Source organism: Lissotriton vulgaris, chromosome 12 (assembly GCF_964263255.1).
Source record: "Lissotriton vulgaris chromosome 12, aLisVul1.2, whole genome shotgun sequence".
NCBI lineage: Eukaryota > Metazoa > Chordata > Amphibia > Caudata > Salamandridae > Lissotriton > Lissotriton vulgaris.
The window spans coordinates 722319622-722328481 of NC_141700.1; the positions used below are offsets into that span (position 1 = coordinate 722319622).

General features: G+C 50.0%; 1 non-coding gene across 1 annotated transcript; it reads right to left on the reverse strand.

The window, feature by feature from the left end:
* Positions 1 to 8532: 8532 nt before the first annotated feature.
* TRNAS-AGA (transfer RNA serine (anticodon AGA)) lies at positions 8533 to 8614 on the reverse strand. The gene has a single exon. It is a non-coding gene; the product is annotated as a tRNA-Ser (tRNA).
* Between the last annotated feature and the right edge of the window lie 246 nt (positions 8615 to 8860).

The following is an 8860-nucleotide window of genomic DNA, read 5'->3' on the forward strand; positions in this document are numbered from 1 at the left end:
CTGGTGTATGGAGACAAAATGTGCCCTTTGAACCTTCTGGCTGTGAATATGTTCTAATTCACCAATTATTTCACAGGGCTCCTGGTGACTGCATCGCCAGCTATGCCCCGGATGGGCTCAGGGGAACTGCTCGACTCTCTTCAAAGACAGCAGCGCATTTCACTGATTGTCTTTCATTTCTACAACTCTAAATCCCATACTCTGGTGTTACATTAAGAGGCGTGGCCAGTGTAATTGAGGGCGTGGCTTAAAACACATAAGCAAAAAATGTGCTTAGCAGAGTGTGCCCCCCGACTGGTATTTTGCGGTTTCTGTCATTGCATCCAGATATATGATACAACAAGTAACATCATACCTTCAAAAAGTCAGGAATATTGGTTTTGCCAATGGTTGTTAGTTGCATAAGACAAATAAGTAGCAACTGTGGCTTGTATATAATACTGAAAAAGCGTCCACTTAAAGACCTGGTGACATCAAGGCGATGTTGCTGCTCCTGAGTTTCAAAAAGAGAAGGGAAATCCAGAGAGAAAATGACTCTTGAAAGGATTCCCCTTCCCCTACAACGCTCACCTGGCATGACGTCAAGCCGTCACTTCTCCACGAGTGAGAAGTGAGCAGTGTGAGCAAGCACACATGGATGTACCTGCTGTCACTGCAGTCCAGAAAAAAACAGACTGTCTTTGCCAGGGCACAAAACAGAGCCCGATGGAGACCCGTTTCGAGGCCCCCATATAAAACCTGCTGGTGCTCAGACCCGGTGAGACCCGGCCCACTTAAAGCCCTAATGTTAAGGGAGGTATGGGGCCTCAACATGTAAGGAGGACGATTAAGAGAGACAAGGGGGTAACGATTTTCTATCCCACCCTGCTCCTGTTCTAATTAGTGTTAGTTTTCGCCTGGCTGTAGCACTGCGCAGCAGTGCTCGCGCAGGCGAAATCTTTTGATCTACAGTATGGGGCTTTGTCCCGCCTTTCTCTTCCATTGGCTAGCTCCATAAATGGAGGCTAGCCAATGGAAGAGATGGTTGTCAATTACTCTTTCCCCCATCACTACGCGATTCGGGGACGTTTCCGTGCCTTTTTTCAAGTCCTGCCCCTTTTGTAGTCATACCTTTCTGGGCGTTTTTTGTTGCCGGATTGATTTTTTCTATTTGTATCTTTTATGTGATCCTAAGTACTTATGTATCGCAACTGGTTCTTTTGTAAAGCGCTCGGACACCTTCGGGTAATGTTCGCGCTATATAAAATCACATTAAATAAATAAAGTTAACTGGAGATCCTCTGTGAGGCGCTGTCCCGCCTTCCCAACCCAGGGCCGCGCTGCTATTGGCCGCAGCCGCGACCCCGGAAGTCAGGCAGGCTGGGGGCGGGATGACAAGACACCCGGAAGTGACCTCCCTTCCCCGGGGCAGACGAGAGGAGAGCCCCGGGGTGCAGTAGCAGAGTCCTCCAGCCGGCGTCTTCCATGGGGCTCCCAGGAGTGAGGGAGAGCCCCGCGCTGCAGAGAGGTGAGCCGGCGCCATTTCTGCTTCCCCCAGGCGGGAGGAAGCTGTCTCCAATCTCGCCGTCAGCCCTACCCGGCTTCAGTTCCAGGAGAGGACCGGACAAGAGGCCAGCACCAAGCGGCCAATCCCCCACCACCTTCCCTACCGCCACTGTATTTAGCTGCACATCATTGTATTGAATTTCTTGTGCCACATTGCCTGTGCTACCTTGATGAGCATTGCCATTTAAGTCATTCTGTTGCGTGGGTCAATGCAAAATCATAGCTCTGTGCCTGTGTTCAAAAGGTGCTATGTTTTTTGTTTAAAAAAACTGGTAACCATGAACACTCCAACCAGTCTTTATTATTTTTTGCATTCTCTGGCTTATATGTCCCATATATGCTGATGAAAATAATAAAGTTCCCAAATGCGCAGGATTAAAGTAGAATGAGATGTACTACTCTTTGAGAGCTCAATGTTTATGTACTAATATTCCCAATAATGACAAAGAAGACCCTTGCTAGAACTTACTGTGGAGACATCATGCAGCACGAAATGGAAAATTGTAAACAAAGTCAGATATTTTACCTATAAAGTCAAATAAGTGAACGCGCACCAGCAAAGACAAAGCATTTTACAGTCTGTGCCTTTAAAACACCCCCTCTGTAATGCAGGAATACGTACAACTATTTTCAGATTTAAAAAGAGACATTTTGCGTTCTTGGAGTCACGTACGCTTAACCCTTTGCCTAAACTGTGTTTTGGAAGCTGGTTCGTTTTCAGATTGAATTTCTAGCCAGGGCATCAAGGTGCAGAAATTCCTGTTTTCCGAGAGCTGAAAACACAGGTACTCAGATCTCCTTTTCTTATCTGGAAAACACGCATGGAATCTGTCTTTGACAACGGAAGCAGATTCTGTTTGTGTACTTTGCAGATGTTGCTCTTCTCCTTCCTTGGATAAGAGCCCATCCATTGCCTGTCCTCCTCGGCAGCCCTTCCCCCTAATGGGTGTGCAGGGTGGGGACCCTGCAAAGCAATTCAGCCTCTATTGTCATGCCTGTGGCCGAGGAAGAGGTGTGAAGAAGAGCTCACAGTAGACCTTGACTTTCCCAGCGCGTCAGGCCTTTTTCAACCTGTGCCCCGTGTCTGCACGGGAAAAGCCTTCCGTATATTTCTGAATCATTTAACTGCCATCTTTGCTGTATAATTCCTTTTTTGATACAATAAACTAGGGTTTTCATTTTGTGCTATTCAGACTTCCTCCTAGTAGCCCCCTTTCCCTCGCATTGTCTCTTCTAAAAGTCCAGTTTGCTCAGGTTGTTTGAATGGGGTCTAAGATCTTTGTCTCATATATAAACTTTACACTTAGAAAAGCATGGTTTTGTAAAATCCCTTATATTTTAAACTCAGGGAGTGCGCAAAGCAGCTCCTACCAGAAGCACATGGTACTAAAGCTGATTAAATCATTCTTAATAATGCTTGTGAGATGGCACAGACTGCGGGTCTCGCAAAAGCCTTTCTAAATACATACACCAGAATTGTATTTTCGTAAATACTTTATTTTCCCATCTATTTCTCGTAAGTACCACTCTTTCTTGCATGATATTGCTCTTGTTTGACATAGTTGATAATTGTCTCAGTAGATTTTACTGGTTTCAGAAAAAATACAACATAAACTGCTCCAACAGTTTTAAGTTAGATGTGATGGATGCATGCAAGGTGCACTTGGACACTGAACAACTTGTTCGCAAATATAGCATTCACTAATTGATCTTTTTGGCATTAGAAAAGGGATAACATTTTCCCTGCATGGGTTAAAAGGCCTGTTTTAGCTTCATATGTCTGTGGAGCAGGGGCTTTATCATCAGCAGGAACAAACATGTACATGTTTACGACAATTTAAAATACAAAGTACTCTATTTCGTTTTCAAAAAATGTTTTGGAAAGCCTTTTTACATAGTAACAGTTCTGGGTTCAACCACAATAAAGGCAATACGGTGCAAAATGTGCTAAATCATTCCTTCTCAGGCACAGATTAGTATTCGATTATAGTTTGTCTAATTTTCACATCAGTAACCCATGGACACCATACTGCCCACGTTATTTGCCCCAACCCTCTACATTTTTTCTGTGTGCTTGCTCATAGCTCCTCCCTCACATCCTTTTTAGGTTTTGACTGGAGTCCGCTGAGCAGCACTGTTCGCGCAGGCGAAATCTTTTGAGAAGCAGTATGGGGCTTTGTCCCGCCTCTCTGTTCCATTGGCTAGCTCCATAAATGGAGGCTAGCCATTGGAACAGAGATGCGTCAGTCATTGCCCGAGCAGATTCGTGGGCGTTCCGGCAATTTTTTTGCTCTCCGCCCCTTTGTGAACGTTATTGCGGCGGTGGACGGTGGTTTATTATTTTTTTTTTAAGTTTTTTTTGGGTCATTCCTTCAGGCCGACCGCCGCAGGAAGAAGTCCAGGTGAGTGCTCCCCTCCCCTCCCGCTGTCCGTGTGCCCGTTCCTGCCCCCCCTCCCATTGTCCATGTGCCCGTTCCCGCCCCCCCTCCCGCTGTCCGTGTGCCCGTTCCTGCCCCCCCCTCCCGCTGTCCGTGTCTCCGGCCCCACTTGTAAATGCTTGTTTTATGCTGCAAGCAGACTTGTCCTCGGCCTACCCGGGCTTTCATTGGGTCACGTGTTCTTGATGAGAAGGTGACATCCTCATAGACTTTTCAACCCTCGAGACCGTCCCTCTCCAGCTGGATGCGAAAGTGAGACCTGTCGTGCAATGGATAAAGAAGAAAAGTACAAAGCATATTTCGCAAAAGACACAGTCTACATTTTATTCATCAATGCTTTCTTAATTTTCTTCTTACACTGGCAGCACTAAGTTAAAGGTTGAAGTAGGTGTTTAATTGACATCACTACCTGCAGCATTGGGGTTTGTTTGTGTTTTTGTGCGCACCTTTCACTTGATCTGCTGTACATTCAAAGATTGCAAAAAACACAGTTGATGGACAGAATGCAGAACAATTTCTTACATTCACCCCAGTACAAAGATCTGGGCCTAAATCCATCATTTTTTTGCACTCCACACCACCCTAGGTCAGACAATGGCTATATGCAAATCAGCCTTGACCCTGTGCCTCATGGGAACAGTCCAGCCCGAACTACCAATCCATGTCTTTCCTAGACCAGAATCAAGCATCCAAGGACCGGTTTCCGGCTATCAGCCTTCTTCAGCCTGGATAGCTTGACTCCAGTGATGTGGAGAATCTGGGACTCACGTCTGAGCATACCCAGCCCACTCGGGTGAAAAATGCAAAAAATACAGTTGATGGACAGAATGCAGAACAATGTCTTACATTCACCCCAGTACAAAGATTTGGGTCTAAATCCATCATTTTTCTGCACTCCACACCACCCTAGGTCAGACAATGGCTATATGCACATCAGCCTTGACCCTGTGCCTCATGGGAACAGTCCATTCAAAGATGGCCGCTTGATTCACGTGGTCCGCTTTCTCTCTCTACCGTTTGACCAGTGGCACTGTTTATGCCTCGGTCACGTGACCAGCATCCGATGGGGTGGCGGAGCATTTCGAACCAAGCTTGGGGTACCGGAGCTCTGCGGGCGAGAGAGGCCGGTTAAGAGCCTGAGTCTGTGGGAGAGAAGGGCTGGACAGGCCGGTGAATAGGGTGGAGGGGGAGCGCAGTGATGCACCGGAGGAGTGTAGGGGCTTTAAATCCATCTGCGGCTGAGCCCTGTGAGCCTTTCTCGCAGGACAGGGCCCTGCCTGCCGGTACCGGGCTCTGCACCCACCGACCATGGCCGTCCGGGTTGAGTAGCAGCTGCCCTGGGCCGGTAATGTGACCCCCTCTCACTCCCAACCAGAGCGGCAGTGAGGCGAGAGTGCTGAGAACAGAGTTGCGGAATCATGCTTATTACACCTGCTTTGTAAATGTGGACTCCACCTGGTGGCTTACAGACCTCAGACCCACCCAACCCGCAAGCAAGAAACCTCATCTCATCATAGACAACACTCTGGACATGTACACCCGAGAGGCTTTCAGGCAGCACCAGGAAAATGGGCACCCAAGCCCTCCTCACCAGCAGACCAGACTATGAGGCAGTCTGTCCTCAGGAATAACCAACCATTTCATAAGACTTCAGACCATAAAGACCTCAGCTGCCAGACCAATCCTTAATCTCCAATGCCGAGTCGATAACGCACTCCACTTTAAGCAGCTCTACTGACTCCTAATACACTTTGTGTGCTTCACACTTTAATCTCCTCACCCATGCCTACAAAGTGCTCCAAAACATAGGCCTTACCTATTTGAACAACTACATCCAATTCCACCTATCTCTCATACATGTGCTCTACCCACTCTCACTAGCACACACCCCATCATACACAAATGCAGATCAGGCTTTTCCTTCCCATACATGGCTCCTAAAGCATGTAACAACCTGTCACAACACATCAGAGCCTCCTTCTACCTTTTTCAGTTCCAATATGACCGCAAAATTGGTTCTTCAAGGAAGCCTACCAGGGTCAGACTCACTCATCTGCTACAGTGCCAAGTACTTTTCAGGGTGATTAACGTGCATTAAAAATGCAGCTGACATAATATCTGTTTATCAATCTCTCCATCCTCTTTGCTGCTCTTCTGCCACCCATTCATGCCTCCTTCCATCCATTCTTGATTCCATCCACCCATGAAGCCTTCTTTCACCCTTTCGTTCTGTCTTTCTTTCTCTCCATCCCACTATCTCTCATCATTACATTCATCATCCTTCTCTCCAGCCTACATTCCATGTTTCCTTCTCTCCATCATTCCATACACCTTTCATCTTTCCTTTCATCCACCCATCCTTCTCCCCCTCCTTTCTTTCACGCCTTCTTTTCAAATTTTTCTCCTACACACAGCTCCACCCGCTGTGCTTGCTCCCCTGCCCCCTCGCTGTGCTTGCTTCCCTGCCCCCTCACTGTGCTTGCTTCCCTGCCCCCTCACTGTGCTTGCTTCCCTGCCCCCTCGCTGTGCTTGCTCCTCTGCCCCCTCGCTGTGCTTGCTCCGCTGCCCTCTCGCTGGGCTTCCTTCCCTGCCCCCTCGCTGTGCTTGCTCCCCTGTCCCATCGCTGTGCTTGCTCCCCTGCCCCCTCGCTGTGCTTGCTCCCCTGCCCCCCCGCTGTGCTTGCTCCCCTGCCCTCTCGCTGTGCTTGCTCCGCTGCCCCCTCGCTGTGCTTCCTTCTCTGCCCCCTCGCTGTGCTTCCTTCCCTGCCCCCTCTCTGTGCTTCCTTCCCTGCCCCCTCGCTGTGCTTGCTCCCCTGCCCCCTCGCTGTGCTTGCTCCGCTGCCCTCTCGCTGTGCTTGCTTCTCTGCCCCCTCGCTGTGCTTCCTTCTCTGCCCCCTCGCTGTGCTTCCTTCCCTGCCCCCTCGCTGTGCTTCCTTCCCTGCCCCCTCGCTGTGCTTCCTTCCCTGCCCCCTCGCTGTGCTTGCTCCCCTGCCCCCTCGCTGTGCTTGCTCCCCTGCCCCCTCGCTGTGCTTCCTTCCCTGCCCCCTCGCTGTGCTTCCTTCCCTGCCCCCTCGCTGTGCTTCCTTCCCTGCCCCCTCGCTGTGCTTGCTCCCCTGCCCCCTCGCTGTACTTCCTCCCCTGCCCCCTCGCTGTGCTTCCTCCCCTGCCCCCTCGCTGTGCTTGCTCCCCTGCCTCCTCGCTGTGCTTCCTTCCCTGCCCCCTCGCTGTGCTTCCTCCCCTGCCCCCTCGCTGTGCTTGCTCCCCTGCCCCCTCGCTGTGCTTGCTCCCCTGCCTCCTCGCTGTGCTTCCTTCCCTGCCCCCTCGCTGTGCTTGCTCCCCTGCCCCCTCGCTGTGCTTGCTCCCCTGCCTCCTCGCTGTGCTTCCTTCCCTGCCCCCTCGCTGTGCTTCCTTCCCTGCCCCCTCGCTGTGCTTCCTCCCCTGCCCCCTCGCTGTGCTTGCTCCCCTGCCTTCTCGCTGTGCTTGCTCCCCTGCCCCCTCGCTGTGCTTGCTCCCCTGCCCCCTCGCTGTGCTTGCTCCCCTGCCCCCTCGCTGTGCTTGCTCCCCTGCCCCCTCGCTGTGCTTCCTTCCCTGCTGTGCTTCCTTCCCTGCCCCCTCGCTGTGCTTGTTCTATGTTCTTGACTCTGTTCAGCATCTCCTCCTTACTGCTTTGTTTGTCTTATCTTTCTCTTTCCTGAACCCCCTTTGGTTTCCTTTTCTCCTGGCATCTCCTGGTTTATCTAGTGGGCAATTGTGTGTTAAATGTAAGTCTACTTTCTACTAGTGCAGGTTTCCTCGTTGTGTGTTCCTTTGTCTCCTAGCTGCCAGACTTGTAAGAAGTAGTTGTGGCTTTTCTTGACTGCTCAGCCCTCTTGAGCTGGCAGAAGAAAGGTGTCAGCATGTTGGAAATAGATTAATTGAAAGGACATTGGAACCCCGATTTCCGTGTAGTCAGCAGGAGCTCTAACCAACTGAGCTAACCAGACAGAGGAGGGAGTTTCCTACTCACTGCCTCTTGTAGGCTGTTATTAAAGCAGGAACTGAAGGTCGGCTGCTCTTTTTATCGATACACTTTTAAGGCAGCAACAGCTGCCCGTACCACTCCTGTTAGGCACTGTGACTAATTAAATAAAGTTCTTAGGTTCCTCGCTGCAGATACTTTGTTTTTCCTCCTCTGAGACTGAAGACGAGATGAACAGAGCCAGAGAATTCGGTGCAGATTTAATGTTGTTTTCGCACCAAGACAAGACATGTGGAAGACATAAAGGCGAGTTTGATGGAAAACTGAAAGAAAAGAGAAGAGGACGTCAGAGAGAAGGAGAACAAAGGAAAGGAGGGCGGGGGTAGAAGGGTGGGGTGAATCCATAAAGGAGGTAAGTGACTGCTGGGTCTAATGCGATGAAATAAGGTCTCAGAAGAAGAGTTTGAAAGGCCGATGAAAGGATGGAAGACGAGTCCTTGAGTTGGAGTAAAACAGTGGACTGAGGTATGAGAAAAGAGATCAAAGTCCTGAAGATGCTGAGCAACACCCGGAGAATGTGCCAAAAGTCACACGTAGTCGGCAGGATTCGAACCTGCGCGGGGAGACCCCAATGGATTTCTAGTCCATCGCCTTAACCGCTCGGCCACGACTACCTGGTGTGAGGAGACACAATGTGCCCTTTGAACCCTCTCGATTGTGACGTGCAGTCCTGACAGGTTTTATGAATGTGATTTGATGCATAACTCAACTCTCTGAACACTCGGCATTTCTCGCTGTGAATATGTTCTAATGCTCCCATTCTTTCACAGGGCTCCTGGTGACTGCATCGCCCGCTATGCCCCGGATGGGCTCGGGTGAACGGCTCGACTCCCTTCAAAGACAGCAGCGCATTTCACTGA